At 40.5% G+C, this 20,092-nt stretch overlaps 1 pseudogene; it reads right to left on the bottom strand.

Annotated features, from left to right (window-relative positions):
* Positions 1 to 10,271: 10,271 nt before the first annotated feature.
* Positions 10,272 to 18,574, bottom strand: LOC145656904 (cytochrome P450 2K1-like; annotated as a pseudogene).
* Between the last annotated feature and the right edge of the window lie 1,518 nt (positions 18,575 to 20,092).

Raw genomic sequence — 20,092 nt, 5'->3', positions numbered from 1 at the left:
GGACAAAAAAAGGTGCAGTAATTTTCTAATATGCAGTGTGAAGCACACTCTACGTTACCATGAACATCACAATTCCCCCTACAATTTTTTGCAATTTAAAAAAATATGCTGGGTGAAGTGATGTGTAACTCTGGACACATGATTCAAAGTAAACAATGCTTCGTCATGCTTCTCCACACCAGCCACTCCCCCACAGCAAGGGATGTTGGTGGCAGGGGACAAAAAAAACAGAGTGGTTTAACTAAATCCTTCTAATTGAACAGAATATACCACAGCAAAATTCGATGAAAGATGCAGTTCTTTTATTACAGCTCTTTTACACATGTCCATATTGAGAAACATGTCATTTTAAGTCTGCTGGCCTTAATATTTTATACATGGATGCAGCAGCTGGGAAGAGAATGTTTTTGTCAGTTGCTCTTCAGTTGTCCAGAGAGTACAGACAGCACATACCCTGGAACAAATGCAATTTCCCTCTTCATTAAAATGATTGTTTTTTTTTATTATTATTATGCCAGAAATGGTTTCCAGCAACATGCTTTCCTTTCTCAAAACTGTGTTTGGACCACTCAAGGACCTATATTCACCCATTCCTCAGGCTATTTAAGTCTTTTTTTTTTCATAATCTTAATGCATATTCCATATGCAGGTTGTCAAGGTTCAGATGGCTTCCTGGACAGCAAAATGAAGGTTAAATGCACATTTATAATCAGTATGGAATAATGCATTCCATTTTGTGATTAGCGATAGACGTGGTTATTTTTACTCCATCCAGATTAATGAGGTCCATATTCTTATTGGTCCAGTTTCCCTAGAATGTTTGCATTTCTCCAGATTATTTGTCTTTGTATTGCTAATCCTAGCAAGCATTGTTATTATTACAAACTCAGCCTGTATTTAATCATTTTTTATTCATTTAGTCTTTTAATCATCTTTTCTTATACAGACACATACATAAGAGATATGCAAAATGTATGATGTATAGTCCATGTATCATATCCAAGAGCCTTTTATCCCTTTTAATGCCTTTTAAAAATCTTTTTTCCAGTGGCATATCAGAGTGTGATTCCTGCTATGCCAAAAGTATTATTACATATTTTTTATTATTACATATTCTAGTTTCTGTTCCCATCTCTCCAGACTGCAAGCGTCCTGTGCTGTCCCATTTCTCTTTCACATTCTCTCTCTCTCTCCTGCCCTCTCTCTCACTCCAATAATAGCATACTTCCTGTGGCTCCTGTAGTTCCATTACTAACTGTAACGCTCTCTGAGATCCTAATCATGCTGTATCAAGTGTAGGTAGACACGAAAGCAAAGGGACCCAGTAAATTTTCATATGGTAGTTTACACCAAGATTTGTTTGGAGATCTGTTTTCTGTTGTGATATGTGGAACTGATATTAGCTTTTGATGAATTGCTATAAAGAAATATTATGAACCCATAGAGGGGTGTCATCATTTTTATTTGAAATATGAATGGATGCTGAGGAACACAAAGGTGGGAATACATGTGTAGGTTAAGTCAGGTTACAGTGTGATAAATCACTCCCACCGTCATTTAAACATGCTTTTCTAACCATAGTTTACTATACCATGTAATGGACACCTGAGTCTTAAGGTGGACCCCTAAAGCTACCAGTAAAATGACACTCATGAGTTAGGTGATGTTTCAGCAAGGTCCCTCGCTGTCTCTTGCAGACTCCTCTGCGGTGACTCTGCGGCGGCGCACTGGCTCAGATGAAACCACGTTTCCCCTTTACCCTTCAGGCGTACGGCGTGGCTGGTTCTTTCTGTCACCTGGAATGGACCTGTCCACCTCGGCTCACTCCATTTTCTCTTGATGACTCTCAGCAGCACCCAGTCCCTAACGGGTATCGTCTGGGTTTGTCTGCTCCCTGTCCGGTCCCCCTCCTGCGTGGAGAAAGCTGAAACGATACTTTGCAATTCATTAAAGTATGATGTGTGTGTGAGATGTCTTTGTTTTCTCATTTATTGTTAAGGGTCCCTGGGGTCCTGGAAGTCCTCGACCTGTCTGCAATTCAAAAGGGGTAAAACCAGTTGTTGCATTTACTGAACATCTCATTTGCATTAATGCCAAAGGGAAGGCGTCAACCAAATTTAATTTTGTCTGTGCACAGATTTTGGCCACGTACGTGTACCCCTGTGCTGAGTCCACCATGTCTGTGTAGTCAATTACTATCTCTTCCCCTGGTGTTAATGACAACGGATACTTACCGGGTGCCACCTTAATTGCAGGTTTGGGATTGTACTGTTGACATACTCTACATGTCCCCTGCACTTTTGAGGAGAGACCACAGGTTCTCAATGGGACTAAGATCTGGGGAGTTTCCTGGCCATGGACCAAAAATGTCAATGTTTTGTTCACCGAGCCACTTGGTTATCATCATTTTGGCCTTGTGACATGGTGCTCTGGAAAAAGCAACCCACTAGCAAGTCTGGGTTTGACATCCTAAGACGGCGGCTTCGTAGCTAGCAAGCTATAGCGCCAACTAGCTACTGAAACTCTGCATTTCCATACAATTATGTCGCTATTAACAAGATAGCGAAGATTAATTAGCTACTTTGTTTCATTCTTTGGAAAGGTGCCATTTATAGTGATATAGATGGCTACTTATGTGGTGTTGCTTAAACGTACAGGTTTGATGGTATAGATTGACTTTTGCTAGCCAATATAGAGCTAACTAGCGAGCTAATAGAAATAGCTAGCTAGCAGAAAACGTTCGCCATTAGCGATCACAAAACCAGGTACAACTAGGAAACTCATTGCGCTCCATTGGTTGCCCGAACAGTTACATTTCTAACAGTGATTTAATATTGGTACTTACTTAATACTTTTGTTGTTTTTATTAATTTAACTGGTGGAGTTTCTGTCAGCCACGACCCTCATGTTTCTCCAGTGGTGGTGTTCATCTCTGCCCATCTGAATTATTGCATTTAACTACTTGTTGTTTCACGTTGACATTTTTTTTTTTTATCGGGGACACTGCGTGTATATAAGCAGATATGATTTCTTTTCCGCCATCTGTTTCCATCTTCTTGTTGTCCATGATTTTTCTTCAAAAGAGTGGACATATTCCAGTTAGCTAGACTCTCTCTCCAGATACCGTTTTAGACAGATAAACGTCGGCTGGCCCTAAATGATGGCTTTGGCTCAACGTCCACGATAAAGCGTCAAACTATTGGCTGTGGAAAAACAACCAGTTTAAGACAAGACATGCGGTGCGTAAAGATACGAAAGAGCTTAAACGTACCGCTTGTCTAAACAGACTTTTGGGGGATATGAATAAGCATAAAACGGACAAGTAAGACACATGAAAATGACCATTGCCAGAGTGAAGGACAACTGATATTCAAGTCAATTATATTTAAAGGTATTTCAACGCAGACGTCGCCCCTGTGTGGCGAACTGTGTTAACCCTGAGTGACCGTGTTAATAGAGTTATGGTTACTGCACAATATTTTATCTTTTTAACCTATCGTCCTTCTTTTTTAAACAAAGTAAAAGCGCATATGAAAAATCTACATATGCTTTCTACTTTATATATATAAATTATATTGGCTGTGGAACCAAAGTATTAATCAATCTTTTTTCTGGAAAGCCCAGTAATATGAAGGCAACCTAGCTTTAGGAGGCTCAGTGAATGTTTACTTTGCATTTCTTGACTGACAGGAGAGCATAATCTCTCCTGTCTTGGACAATAAAGCATTCGTGTGAGTATTACTGAAAAACACTAACCATAAGAGAAAAAAGCATATTTTTTTCAATTGTTGTGTCCTGTGTTCGTTTGGTGTGTGTGTGTGTGTGTGTGTGTGTGTGTGTGTGTGTGTGTATCCATAAGACAAGCTTCCACTGTTGACAGCATTTGACCTCACCCTCAACCACTCTCCTCCGACCCACAAAGCGGCCAATGTTCTGGACCTGATCTTCACCTGTACCACCACAACATCGGACATCAGTCACCCCCCTCCACCTCTCGGACCATCACTTTCTATCCTTCTCTCTCTCCCTTCCTTCTCTTTCCATCCTGTCCTCTCCAACATGTTCCTCCTTCCTCCATCACAATCTGCACTCCATAACTCCCTCTTCCCTTACTTCTACTGTTTTGTCCACCCTTCCTCACCCTGACTCTCTGTCTTCTCTCTCTTTGGATACAGTTACAAATTCTTTCATTTCTACACTCTCCTCGTTAATGAATCTTCTGTGCCCTCTCTCCTCTAGACTTGCTAAGTCCTCCCCACCTGCCCGCTGGCTAACAGAAAAACTTCGCTGCCACAGGAGAGAACGAAGGACTGCAGAGAGGCGGTGGAGGAAATCTCACGTAGATTCAGACCTCAGCTCATACAAGTCTCTCCTTTCCAAGTTCTCACTGGAAGTAACATCTGCAAAGTCATCCTACTACAGAGAGAATTTCAAATCATCAGCATCTGATCCACGCAAGCTCTTCACTATTTTTTCTTCTCTCCTTAATCCTCCCCCTCCCCCTCCTTCCTCTTACTCTTACTCTGGAGGATTTTATCACCTTCTTTGAGGAGAAGGTTGCAGCAATCCGCCAGTCCTTTTCCTCTGTGCCCACTCTTCCAACCAACATATATTCCCCAACATCCAACTCTCTGACCTATTTTTCTCCTCTTTCCTCAGATTAAATTCTTCAACTCCTCACTTCCTGCAATCTGACTACATGTCTGCTGGATCCTCTGTTCCAGACAATCGCAAGAGATCTGCTTCCTTTCATCTCTTTCATCATCAACAACTCCTTATCTTCTGGATGCGTGCCTACTGCATTCAAAACCGCCAGGGTGGTACCAATCCTCAAGAAGGCCACACTTGACAGCTTCAGTGTTACCAACTACAGACTGGTATCACTTCTCTCTTTTCTCTCAAAAGCCCTTTAAAGCAGTTTATAATCAATTCTTTTTTTCACCCAGAACCAGCTGCATGATCCCAACCAGTCTGGCTACAAACCGGCACAGGTGACATGGAGAGGATCCACATCCAAACCATGTAGACTCTCCACTGGTGTTCCACAAGGCTCAGTATTAGGCCCCCTTCTCTTCTCTTTGTATACTCATTATCTTGGTGATGTAACATCTTCTCATGGTTTCTCCTACCACTGCTATGCTGATAACACTCAATTATTTCTTTCTTTTCCACCCTCTGACATGCAGGTCTCCAGATGTATCTCAGCATGTTTGACTGACATTGCGTCATGGATGATAGCCCACCACTTGAAGCTCAACCCCAGTAAAACCGAGCTTCTGTTCATCCCAGGTACTCCCAACCCTTACCATGACCTCACTGTTTTCTTTGAGAACTCCCTAGTATCACCATTCGAAGCTGCCTGTAGCCTGGGCGTAACTTTGGACAACCAGTTGTCGTTTTGAACTCGTTTCTAATCTAACCCGGTCTTGGAGATTCCTCCTTTGTAACATATGATGGATTCGACCCTTTCTCTCACAGGAAGCTACCCAGGTGCTTGTGCAGTCTCTTGTGATCTCAAAGCCAGACTACTGCAACTTGCTACTTGCTGGTCTTCCTCTAAGAGCCATCAAAGCTCTACAAGTTGTCCAGAATGCAGCAGCACGACTGGTCTTCAATCTTCCGAAGTTCACACATTACGCCATTGCTGCGCTTTCTTCACTGGCTTCCTGTAGCTGCACGCATCAGATTTAAAACCTTGATGCTTGCCTACAAAGCCAAAAATCGACCAGCCCCTTCATACATGAGGTCAATGGTCAAAGCCCAATCTATACCTCGAGTAATTCGAACCTCAAGTACGGCTCGGCTTGAAATACCTTGCTTCAGGTCTCATGGATGACAAGCATCGAGACTATTTTCTGTCTTGGCTCCAAGATGGTGGCATGAACTCCCACTTCCTGTCCGGACAGCAGAGTCCCTTGCAGTCTTCAAATGCAGACTGAAGACCCATCTATTTGCAGAATATTTAAAGGACAACTGACACTGCTCCCATATTGACTGACTAAATTAATACTTTTTGTAGGGTATTGTTTATGTTGTTTAACAAACTCTAGCACTTATTGTTTATAGCACTTATCATTGTTTAAGATAGACCTTATGTATTTTGTACTTCTAGTTATTAGCATTCATCCCTGTATTCTACAGTATTCTAGTTCATTGGTATGTCTGATTCTAAACTACTGTACTGTACTTGGATATATTCTATGAGTAAATGACAAAGCACTTTTGTAAGTTGCTCTGGATAAGAGCGTCTGCTAAATGCCGTAAATGTAAATGTGTGTGTGTGTGTGTGTGTGTGTGTGTGTGTGTGTGTGTGTGTGTGTGTGTTCCATTCTAGATCCACTTCTAGATTCCATTACAGAGTTTCATGTTTGCAGAAAATCAGGAGACAAGACTCTGCCCACCCTGAGGAGAAATAAAAGAGGGAAGAAGCTAGAGGAAGAGAGAGATGTTCTCGAGTTGTTTGTTAGCAGTGTTGATGGTTGGCTTAGTGTATGACTTTGCTTCCCATGTTGACTTTGCACTAGCAGTTTGTTTTTGCCGTTGTGTATTTGTATATGTTCCACTTTGTTCCCTTTGTTGTGTTTCACTGGTAAGTAGGAAGTGACTGCCATTTTGTTTGGGGGGTGGGTTTGCTCTGTGTTTTCCACGTAGTGTAGTTGTATGTGTATTTTTCTTTTGTCTGTTTAGGTTTAGTGAGTTATTTTGGCCTGTGTCACTCCTGACGTTATAATCCAGTGTTACACTGTCTCTTATATATATATATATATATATATATATATATATATATATATATATATATAAATATCATACTGTCTATTGTACAATACACTGTATATCATTGAACTGTTTTGGTTTGTCGCTGTCTGACTTCATTTCCACCATTCCACTTGATTTGTGGTTTTTATCACATTTCCTCTTACGACCTGGAGCCTTAAATGTTGTCACAATTTTCATTAATAATTTTACAATAAGCATTTAAATATGCTTTAATTGGGGTGCATGTACATAAAGCTTCTCAATGCTTATCTAGGATTTGTTTGTCAGTGTTGTAGATGAGACAAAAATATCACCTTAGGTTAGCACTCATGCTTTGAGAAGCTTTAAGAATATAGGCCTAGATTTAGTAAAATTAAAGTTTAGTTAAGCCTCTTTTCCTGTAAACATTCTTTTAGTTACCTCAACACCACCTATTTTTCACACACATACTGTTAGCTTTAGTCTTTGAGCAAGTAGTATACTCTAGTATCTGAAACAACAGAAAGGACAAAACAATATGAGCTGAAAACAGAAGAAAATGGAAATATAATGCTCTGTAAGTGTATGTAGCATTTAATATGAGAGTGCGCTGACCAAACATGCTGCAATGAACAGGTGATGCCTTTAGGATGTGCAGATTGTGGGGACATTCTGTTTCATGAATTCTAATGGTTTTTTTTAAATACCTAAATTGTTATTACTTTTCTATCATTACTTTTGCACTGTTAGAATAGATCTGTATATATCTATGATAAACTGTGGACCTCCGTAATAGGCATGCTACAGCCCTAGCTACAAAATCTAGATAATTTTCTGGTGTCAGATGATCTAATCTGGTCAATGATGGTCAAGATAGTTGAAAAGCTGGACATCCAGGCAATAGATGTACTTTATGCTATTAAATCATCTGATTAAACTGGTAGACTAGCAAAAGCTACGTTTTGTTTCAGGTTTGATGGTTTAGCCACAATTTCCAACTGGACAGCAGGTCCAGCAGCATAAACAACTTGACCAAGCTATTCAACCAGTATGATTGAGCAGTTGGGTCATACTGGTCAAATCTCAATCTGATTATACTGGGCAACCAGTTTGGTCATTGGTTATGCTGGCCAACTATCTTGTTCTTATCTTATCTGAAGTGTAATGCTTATAGATACATACAAAACACTCTTAATTGTAGGTATTTATCCAGAAACCAGAGTTGTATTATGCAGCATCTCTTTAGATTGAATACTATTCTGTAAAATAGTAGGCAGGTATTTAGACAGAACCTGAATTGTGTTAAATGGGATTTATATCAGCGTTTGTAAGGCTGCGATATGTACAACCTAGCATAAATAAATACGCTAGAATGTATAGCACGAATAGCCAGCCATGATAAAACCATGGTAACCTAAAAACGTACTTTTCACTTGGTTGTTGTTGCTTCCCGCTGGTCTCATTGAAGTCCAATCGCCTGTGTCCTCTGGAAACAGCACTTCTGTTGTGTTGGGAATGGATTTGAAGCATTTTTGAAGTTGCATGTGTTTTCTGAATTTGAACCGGGTTGTGTTGTCATTTTGATGAATGTGCTTTATGTATTTGCATTGCGTTTGTGAAATGTATCGCAAGTGTTGTCATTTTGATGAATGTGCTTTATGTATTTGCAGCACGATGGGTCTTCCCTGCAACCGTAGTGGGTGTGGAGTGTGAATCAAGCTCCAACTTTGCTAAAATGAAAATGTAAATAAAACATTTTCTCTCTTGCACTTTATGTATGTTCTTTAGAAAGGCTCTTCGTTCGGCTCTACATTCCTTCACTTACACACAACCCCACACCTGTTCCACCTTCTAGCTTGCCAAATGAGAGTAGGGAGGATTGGGAACTTTCTGCTCACCTACCCGACAGGCAAACCTAAAAGCCACCCTGAAATCATGTGATGAGCGACCCCAGCCCTTAAATTCTGACTCGAGATACCCTAACACAAAATCGATTCCGGTTGAGTCTAAAATGAGAAACTCCAAAACCAGTGGCAATGCTTAACAAGTGCCTTTGACCTTGCTATTCAACCATGCCATCTGATGGACAGCAGTGGGGAAGTCATTTTACATTCTCAAAACCTAACCCCAACAACATATACAATGTGTCATCGCAGTGCTATTGAAAATCTTGGGATTATGAGTGAGTGAGCTCTCATAGAGCTCCTAAAATGATCCAGTTCAAGGGTGAACTGTGACCTGATCCTGAACTCAACTCAACAAACAGGTAACGGGGTCAGCATGGTCTACTTTGATGCCAGTTCGCTGTGTGTTATCATACTACCTGACCACAGAATGACATTTAGGCAAATCCAGTCTAGTTCAATGATTATTTAGGACACACTTCCCTTTCAGGAGTCCCAGTTTAGTGTTCCAAAATCCATGGCATTTCCCTTTTGGCTCTATTTAGTTGTTAATCAATTTTTTTTTCTCTTTCTAGTTTTGTGGTAGCTTGGTGGTTAAGGTAGTTGACTTGTAATCAGAAGATTGTGGTTTCAAGCACCACTGCTGCCAGGTTGCCACTGATGGGCCCCTGAGCAAGACCCTTAACCTTCAGTTGCTCAAGTTGTACTCAGTCATAATTGTAAGTTGCTTTGGATAGAAGCATCTGCAAATGTTATTTGTGGTTTTTCTACAACAATTACTATACCTATAGCTTCATTTTAGTTGGTTCCATATACTCAAGCCCTGTTTATTTACTATATATGTTTATTAACATTTAATTTACCATATAATGCAGGATTCACTTTCATTTTTATAATCCCTGCATACGTGATTAGGACTCTGACTAACCATAACCTGAGTGAGACTGAATTAATATAAAGCTTTTTTTAAAGTAATTACACTTCAATTATAATTAACATATTTCCCTACATTTAGCATGGTGCCCTGGTTAAAGGTATTTTGACAAATTTAAAACATACATTGCTACTATTTCAATCCACTAACAAAAAACTTGATCATCTTAGGGAGGACAAGATGCAACAATTTCTATCAAATGTTTCCAGATGATGAGAGTGTTTACAGTGAAATGCATCATACCTTGTGCAGTAGAAATATTAGACTTTATTTGAAGATTATGGCAAAACAGAGGCAGACTTCCCATGTTGTTCATATGTGTCACACTACTGTCAGATGAAACATTTGTAATAATGTATATACGAATTATACTGAAGGATGACTATGAACTTGACTTGGCATGAAAAACTAAAAGCACTGTTAATATTTACTGTAAATTATTAAGGTTCATTCACATATAAGAAATCATACATTTATTATAAAACTGAATGTTACTCAGCAATATGAATGATGAGGGTTTAATTTTAGGTGCCAAGTGTTGGGGCAGATAAGTGAGTTACATGTGAATGTGTTGGTCACGTGTGATGAACTTTGAAATCCAGGTTGCACCAGTGCCTGTGAATTTTTAAATAGTATTTTGCCAATATTATTCCAACCTTGAATGTAAATACTACCCTTACATGTTAAAAGTGAATGGATTATGCCAAGTAGTTTACTGCGCTGAGCTTATGGGGAGAGGGGTCAACGTGAAGCCCACAGCTGGCATGAGGTCCAACTGTTCCTCAGACACGCCAGGTGGAGGAGTGAAACGAAAGTGCTGCAGAAGAGTGGCGAAGAAGAGGAACAGCTCCATCCTGGCCAGACTCTCTCCCAGACACACCCTACGCCCTTAACAGACACACAGACAGACATTTAAAGTACAACATGAAATCTGGAGCACCAGATCAATGACAGAAAATGATTTCAGTGCACCTCCACAGAAGGGCATGAAGGCATCTCTCTTAATGAAGTGTCCCTACTCATCGAGGAAGTGTCCTGGATTAAAAGTGTAAGGGCTCTCCCACTCATTCTCATCCTTCAACACGGATGTCAAAAGAGCAAATACACAGGTTCCCTGCAAAGAATCACAGTTTTAGCTTAAGCAGGAAGCTAGTGACAGCTTTCTCTGGTATGACAACAGTGCAAAATTTAAATTTACGCAGCCATTTTGTCATGTCTTTGTTATATTTATAAACCAGCCAGTTTCAGCTCTCAGTCTCCTACGTACATTTAATAATTTTATCCTATGCATGCTTTTGTTGTATTGCTTTTAGACTCTTCTCAGTTAATCTAACAGCCTGACCTTCTTGATGAAGAAGCCTTGGAAGTTAATATCACAGGTAGTGGTGTGAGGGAGACTCATGGGTACTATGTCTGCCAGTCTCTGTGTCTCATGGATGACTGCATCTGTGTAAGGCAGGTTCTTGTGGTCATCCAGCACTGGCTGGCGGCCTCCAACCACCCTGTCAATCTCCTGTTGTACCTGATCTGGAGCACAACAGAAGATATTGTCTCGTGTTTTTAAGAAGACAAAAGCAATCAACTCTTTCAATATTACAATATAAACAAATACAAGAAGCAACCATGGTAAACCCTCAAACACCATCAAGCACCTCTTTGTCTTCCTCATTGGAGAAATGTCTTGGACACTGGATATTCACATTGCAGTTGGAATTCTTACCTTGTATGTGGGGGTACTTGGCCATTAAGCAGAATGCCCCAGTGGAGCGTTGTGCTGGTTGTCTCAGTACCAGCAGCAAACAGGTTGGAAACAGTTTGAAGGAGATTCTGTGCATGGAACAATGAGTTCTTTTTTCCAGCCTCCTAACCAATAATCAGAAGGGATCAATTAGTCAGCCAACATAAGAGACCACTTTCTTCCATCAGAGTACAACTGAGTAATACCAGGGATCATATAGAGAGATGTTTGAAAACCATCAAACCACTGGCTTTTTCCATACCAAGCCTAATCAGCTGGCCTAACAGTGAACCAATTCAACAAGCATGAAAAGGTTTTCTTAAGAAGTCCCATTTTATTTATATTTTTAAGGAACCAGTTTTGCTGTGCTAAAACCTATAAAGAAGCTTAAAATCATAAGGTTCCATTTATGCTTGCCAACTTAAGCCATTGTTTCATCCATGTTCATTTGTATGGTGGCCAGGAAGACCCAACATGCTGCAACTACATTAAACACATTCATCAAAACACATGTGCTACATTTCAGAAATGCAATGCAAATTCATGAATGTTATACAAATTCCAAAAACATTTTATTCAAAATGACAACATATGCTACATTTCAGAAATGCAGTGCAAATTCAAAAAACACATGCAACTTCAGAAATGCTACAAATCCAGTCACAACACAATGAAAGTGTTGTTTCAGGGGGACACAAAAAGGGGTTATTCAACCAAACAGCCAGTGAAAAGTAATTTATATTTGTGATTTCCAAAGTTTTGTCACTGGTGGTACAGAATGAACAATTGGCCTATTTGTGCTTTGCATTCTTGCACATGTTTGGTTGTAAAGAATGCAGCCTTAAAGAACACTGATAAAACAAAATCCCAACTAACAGAAATATAAACCTGATCCTGCCAGTTAATAACTAGCTAGATGCATTCAGAGTGTGTTACTATTTTAAACTCCAGTTCAGCCTAAAGAGATTCTGTCGAATACAACTAGGTTTCTGTCCATATACCTACTTTTAGAGCGTTATTGATTTCAAACCATATTTTGTATGTATGTAAAAACAACACACTTGAGATTAACTAGTAAGAATAAGACAATTGACAAGATGGTCACTGTAGCAGACCAGTTAAACTATCAAACCTGAACAAAAACATAGTGTATCCTGTAAATTAGTAACACACTCTGAAGGTAGCTAGCTAGCTAGCTAACTAACTACGTATTAAGCCAGAAACATAGTCGCGTTAAATGGGATTTTTTTTTTCATCAGCGTTCTTTAAAGCTGCATTACAACCTAGCAGAATTAAATATGCAAAACTGCTGAGCATGAATAGATCAGTTGTTCATTCTGTATCAACATAATCCATAACAAACGATATAACCATGGTAATCACAAATATAAATATTTTTCATTAGCTACTCGGTCACCACTGGTCTCATAGGAGTCCATTCCCTCTCCGTGTCCTCAGAAACATGTCCGTCGTGTTGTAGCTGTTATTTGCAGGGTTTCTGAAGTTGCATGCGTTTTTTGAATTTGCATCACGTTTCATTTGCAGCACAGTGGGTCTTCACATTCATCGTACATTTGTGTTATTTTTAATTTTATTTTCTGCAATCTGAACAGTGTTACATTTAACTTTCCACTGAATTAAGAGAGTCAATCAAGGACACTCTGCCAATTGTAAACGCAATGTGTATAAATACTGCTATTATCAATGTTTAAACACCAGTTAAAGAGGTGTATACCAAGCTTGAAACAGGTGTTTGACAGTTCATGACTGAACTTGCTTTGGAGCAAGGGAAAGACATTCCTGTCTCCCATGAATATTGCCCCTATCTGTATTGTGAATTGTGTGATTTTTGTGTGCTTGTTTTTGTCCCACACAGAGCATCACGCACACATGGACAATGTTCCAGGCTGCTGGAACTGTCCAAATGCCCCATAATAAGAAGTGATAACGGCCTTTTGAAAGCCAACTTTGATGTTGTCATTCTTGTGACATAGCGAACAGGGAATTCCTTTACACAGTGTGACAATCAGGCTTCCCACACTCATAGAGCTCCTTGTGCAAGTATAGTCAATTAAGCAAAACATGTTAATTTTGTTAGTCTTTCCACTACTGCTTCCACTTACTGTAGTACTAGCAATTAAACTTCACATCTAGTAGTTCTCTAGGTAATGCTGTCAGTTATTAGGGATCCCTGTATGACCTTTATTCTCATTTATCCTGTCTGTTTTTAAAAATGATATTACCTATATGAATCAATACATTAATTCCTTTAGAATTGGTGATTAGTTGCTAAACATCCTATCGATTGTTGATCAAACTCAAAATCTCCCACTGAGATGCAAACGAGAGTTTTCTGTTTCACCATTTGGCAGCCAGATAGTGCTACTGAAGCACTTTGAATTGCCACAGTATATGAAAAGTGCTATATAAATTAACTTAAGTTGCCTATTGATTAAAGGTCAGATTGAGTCGTCTTCTAGTTAGTCCTGTAGATTACTTTTGTTTTCTAAACAAATATTCTCATTTGTTTTATCTGGTTTCTCTCTTTATTCCCTCTATTCTTCAATGTATTATACACTATGCGATTGCTGATTAGTTCAACGTTCCATTAGCTGTCAAGTTTGTGGCTTCACTGGTGGCATTTCTAACCTGTGGTGGATGATCACGAGTTAGACAACTTGCGACTTCCAGTTGAGACTGATTAAAATATTTCCATATGCGATGGTGCCCCATTAATTTACTATAACTATAACAAATTTGATGAGTGCAGAATTATAAATTAGGAGTTCATACCACTACAGAGGTCATATGGATACTCCAAAATATGAGTGGTTGTATATGCACTATGTACAAGATAAAACTTGACACATTAAGCATTTCTGTATACAGCACAAGAAGGACATACCACGTTTTGTTTGCATGCTAGAAAACAGTCAATAAAGCCTCTGCACTCCTGAGGGTTCAGGGTCTCCTGGAGGCTGTGCACAAGCTGCATTATATCCTTCAGAGTTTTTTCACAGTTTGCCATGATAATTTTCCAGTCCTTTAGCCAGAGCCGAAGCCAGGGGAACATATTGTAAAGCTACAAACACACAGATTAACATTTTGTTATGTGCCTCCTACATTTATCCATACATCATCCTATCTTTGTGTCTCTTGCTTATTCAAAAACATAGCAGGGTACCTGTATAGAAGCTGAACCAGTGATCCTGATATTCTCATTGCTTCGGTTTACCATGTTTTGGAACCGAGGATCACTGTATTCAAACCTGCTTCCATATACAATGGCTGAGGTGATATTTGAGGCATTTATACAATAACCAATAACAGGATGTTAAATGTTCCCATATATTACATTTTGGATAAATGGATAATTACATTATGGATAATTTGGATAATTACATTTTTGGCTCAACTACAAAAAATAGTTACTTCTGGTAAGAGTAAAATAGAAAATATATACTTATGTCTCTTACCCTTAAAGTTCTCCACCACTTCCCTCAAATTCCACATCTCTTCTATGATTCTCTCTTCACTCCCTCTCTTGCCCTGCCCAAAGTCCTGCAGGGTGCTAAGGGCAAAGCGCCTCATCTCTTTCCAGTTCTCACCATTAGAAAACAGAATTCCTTGATCATAAACAGAAATCATTAAACCTTTGTTGTTAAACAGCTAAATGTCAGCGAAATGCCATAAATGTAAATGTAAACACAAAATGCAGAATGGTTTTTCATCTTAACTGTGAGACAACTGCATGTTTTTACAATATTTATATAAAACAGGTATTCATGATGAAACACACATTGGGAAACTGCTTATGATCTATTCCAGTGCAAAACCAAATTATAACCATGATTAATAAGGAAAATAACATAAAATAATAATTGTCTTCAGAAAATGGCCTTTTATGAAGAACATTGCTGGCCTGGCTTCCCTCTGGCTGTTTCACAACGGTTTCCCCTTTTCTCCTAATTCTTCTCTTACACTTTAGTCATGCTCTTTCACCATGAATCTTGTTTTATTAATGTTTCCCTTGTTGGTGTCACTCTGGGTGACTTCTCCTTCAGGATATAAACACCTCCCCTGCCCTTCTTTTGGAAAATCTGATCACACCTCCATCCTTATCCTGCCTGCATACAGACAAAACTCAAACAGGAAAAAAGGTTTTCTGATCAGTCTATCAATGGAGTGCAGAGGCCACCTTCACACTTCAGGACTGCTTTGAAACCACAGACTGGTGGATATTTTGTGACACAGCTGGCACTAACATCAATGAATTCTCAGACATATGTGGAATAGACTTTGCATGATCACTGACTACAAAGGAAGTTGGTACTGTGATAGGGGGGTTGACCTCCTCACTTGCAGAGAAGCTAAATGTTCATTATGCTCGGTTTGAGGAAAACATCCCCCTTGCTGCAAAACTCCCAGTAGATCAGGAGAGCTTTGTGTCTGAGGAGGTCAGATCCTTTAAGGCAGTTAACCCACGCAAGGTACCTGGTCCACAATTGGATACTGGACTACCTGATATGCAGACCCAAGGTGGGGAAAGTAGAAAACAGCTTCTCTTCAACACTGACTCTGAGCACAGGGGCTCCACAGGGTTGTGTGCTCAGCCCCCTCCTGTACTCCCCATTTACACATGACTGTGTAGCCAAACACACATCTAACATCATCTTCAAGTTTGCTGATAGCACAACCATCCTAGGCCTCATCACAAGGGGAGACAAGTCAACCTACAGAGACAAGGTTAGTGCTCTATCAAAGTGTTGCTACGACAACATCCTCCAGCTCAATGTCAGTAAAATGAAGGAGATGATTGTGGACTACAGGAAGCTGCATTTGGGTGGTCACTCTCGCCTATACATCAACGTATCCCAAGGGGAAAGAGTCGGTTGAGTTTTTCGGTATACACCTCACAGATGACCTCACCTGGTTCAACCACACCAACACACTGGTGAGATCAGCCCAACAGCACCTCTTCTTTCTGTGAAGGTTCAGGAGGTTTGGCCTGCCGCCTGACATTTTCACCACCTTTTATAGATCTAAAACAGAGAGCAAACCCACAGGTTGCATCACTGTCTGGTACTGCAGCTGCACTGCAAGTGACTGAAGGTCCTCCAGAGAGTAGTGAGGACTGCAGAATCCATCATAGGCCACAAACCTCCAGCCTTACAGGATAGCCATCAGTCCTGCTGCTTGAGGAAAATGAAAATGATGCAGCTAGACAGTAGCCACCCAGCACACAGCCTGCTCACTGTGTGTCACAGGCATCGCAGTTCCCACGGCGACATATTTACGTGCTTGGTTTGGTTTCTGTCCCTGGTATACTTGGCTCGGTTTTGTCAAGCTCTTGTTTTGGTTTCGTTCTGTTCCACCCCCGAGCCTGTATCCCCAGCTGTAATTATGTTCACCCGTGTCTGGTAATGTTTATCTGGATCTTCATCAGTCTTGGTTATTTAAGCCCTGTTTTGCTTTCCAGTTTGTCGGTTATTTTGGTTTGCCAGTTGTGTTTAGATTTGGTGTTGCTGTTGCTGTCATTGTCTCTGTTACTTCCTAGTTAGTTTCCTGAAGTCTACCTCATTCTGTGCTGATGAACAGTTTCTACCCTCCTATAAGGCTCTTAAACAGGATGTGAAACAGTTAGTCCTTAGTATTAGTTCTTGGCAGCACACCACTACTTGAACATTTCCACATAGTCACTATTAACATACAGGGTGTAGTTTATCTACAGATTACCCTGGGCTAATATATTCAATAGCAGGAGGCTCCTTATTAGGACTCTTCTGAAGTCTAGTCACCATCTATTCTGAAAAAAATCAAAACAAAAAAGTAAATAAATAATGAATGAAAAACAAATAATTTACCTAATTAAAATTTAAATAGTACCATGATCAACTCACACACACATTCCATCATCTAAATTGGCTGAATAAGGTTTTCTGAATCCTTGGCTGAAGTCATAGAATATGGGACTGATGTCTCTTGTCTCCAAATTCTTCTGCATGATTCACCAGTGCTTGTTTGACAGTTTGATATCCTGTCAGGACAACTACTTTCTTTGGACCAAAATACACAGTGAATATGGATCCATATTGTTTTGACATCTGCAAACATTGGATGGATAAAAAGTTTTCTGTTAATACAATGTACTCTATACAATGGGTTGATGGATTTTTTTGAATTTTAAGTAAAGACACTGCCATATTTATTTATTTAGTTAGGGTTTCAGAAGTAATAATCACATTGTTGAACTTGTGACTTTATGAGTCAAGACTGATTTAACATAGTCCTTAAATAATAATTAATTCATTAATTTTCCCTGCTAATCAGAGTGGTGCGGTAACGTGCGGTGGCCCGAGTGCCGTAGGGGGAGCGGCAGGACGCACAGACTCCTCCGACTGGGACGAACATTTATTCACATTTAACATGAAACACTAACGGCACTCACAAGAATCACTCACGACTGATACAAACAAGAAACGATTAACATTAAACACATACGGTGAACACTAATACAGTGAACATTGACTATGTTACAGCACACGTTACAGAATAACCAACCGCTACAGCACGCACTCTCCCTCGACAAAAAAAGTAATTCCTAGCGGGGGGTGCATGAACATCCTCTGCACCTCTGCCTGGATCCCAGGATATTGGGGAGAGGACCGTTGTCTGCGTCTTCTCCGGAGGTAGAGGGGAACAGCCCCAGGAATTTCTTGGGGGGGGCCTCAGGCGGTTGAGCCCGGGCCAGGGAGGACCGAGGGGCACCACAACCACCAGAAAGAGGGCGGTTGCGTGGAGCCAGCGGGATCTCCCAAGACCCTTCTCCTCAGCTGACTCGCCAGCGAAACTGGAAAGGTCTGCCCAAAGCCTCAGAGGCAACCCGCCTCTGGGACGCTCTTAGAGCGGCGGGAAAGAGGAGGACCGTTTAGGGATGTCTGGAACCGGGGCGGACGTGCACCCCCGCGTGTCCGCTGAGGCCTCGGACACGTCAAGGAGCCTGCGGGGACGGCGGGCGCCACGTCACAGCGCCTTGTGTTTGTGTGTTGGTGCTATTGTGTGTTTCTGTTTGCGCCTTTTGTGTTTACAGGCGCAACGTGTGGTGGAGTGTACCGGACTGCCCCGAGAGAGGCAGGGAAGCTGCCTTTCTCTCTCTCCCCGCGAGGTCTCTCTTGCTGGCGGCACCTGGCCCGCCTGGGCGCCGGGCACTGCCATGCTGTGTTTGTGTGTACGTGTACACGGTACCTGGAGGTTCACGTTCATTGGACGGATGCGTCGGGATCCGCGCCCCTTGGGAGGGGGTTCTGTCACGGAACGCTCGCCTCCCGCGATTCACGTGGTTCGACCCGCCATGTGCAGTGGGAGGACTGTCTTGTCTGTAACCACACCTGCACCTCGTATATACACCTGCACCTTAATGTATATAAATGCGTGTTAAAGTGTGCAGGATGTTGGTTATTGTTGGCGTAATGTCTGAATGTAATGTGTTTGTTAGATGTATTCTTGTGTATCGTGTTTGTTTAACTTTAACCATTTCATGTTCCTTGTTTGTGATAAGCGTGCCATTGTGTCGTTTGTTAATAAATGTTCGTCCCAGTCGGTAGAGTCTGTGCATCCTGCCCCTCGCCCTACGGCACTCGGGCCGCCGCACCTTACAGGTGCCCCAAGTAATCTTATCATTTTTGATTGCCAATTTATTGAGGTGATCATAACACTATATTTGTGACAATAGCTGTTGTAAAAAATGCTATATACCAACTAGCTAGCTATCTTCTCCGTAAACTAGCTACTGTTAGCTCACACCTACGTTCCATGCAAACATTATTGTAAAAAGTAGAAAAATGAACATTATGAAAACTATTCCAGTGTTTAATTAATATCACTTCCACTTTGTAAATATTTCTACCATGTGAGTCATGTATCTGTGACTATCATGAACAATTGCATCATTTCCTAGATGAGGCAGATGTAAAAGGAGACATTTACAGCGAGGCATTACTTAGCCATTGTTGTAAAACAATTATTTTGTAGCCTTCTTGTCATTTTACTACCTTAACCCTTTCCTTTTATAAGCTGTTTTTTAATCAGTAACAATTTATGAAACATTAGCTAACCTACTAATATGCAAAAAATAGGCTTGTCTTCATAGCCAGAGTACACATATTATACTGTTACTGTTCCATATTACACAGGGTACTGTTCTGAAGGTTTCTTGTAGATAATGGTCTAATGAATCATTGCTTGGTCTTACTAAATGCTACGCTGTCTGCCAGTTCACACAAGCCACCTGTTGCAGTGTTGCTGTCAATGTATGTCAATTAGAATTCTGTCAGTGGAGGTGCTGATGCCATCAGGGGCTGCTGTGTTCTCGCACACATAGCTGGCACTAAATAACAGGTCTAAACCAAGTTAAGAATGCACTCTTCTCGGTAAAATTTAATTTTTAGCTCTGAAAATGACCAAGGTGTGGACCTCAGTGACCTCATAGCTAGCTATGAGCATGCTCCTAAAGTTAAAGGGGAACTTCATGGATTTGACTAATTTTCTTTATCATTCAATGATTTAGACATAAACAAAGTTATTAAGAGTTTTTTGGTGTGAAATGTGCATTTCTAGACACATTTAGTAATTAGCTGTCAGAGTAGTTCACAGTGGTAGTACTAGAACCACACGTTGTGACGTCTACACTGCAAAAATAGTCACTTAATCTGTTCTCCAAAATGAGCAGTATCTGTCTTCTAAGTTTGTATATGATGATGGTAAAAGAGTGATAAACTTTAA

Source organism: Electrophorus electricus, unplaced genomic scaffold (genome assembly GCF_041902795.1).
Source record: "Electrophorus electricus isolate QZ-2024a unplaced genomic scaffold, ASM4190279v1 Scaffold96, whole genome shotgun sequence".
NCBI classification, from domain to species: Eukaryota; Metazoa; Chordata; class Actinopteri; order Gymnotiformes; family Gymnotidae; genus Electrophorus; species Electrophorus electricus.
Note: the sequence above shows the minus strand (reverse complement) of the source record. Positions and strands in the feature narration are given on the sequence as shown.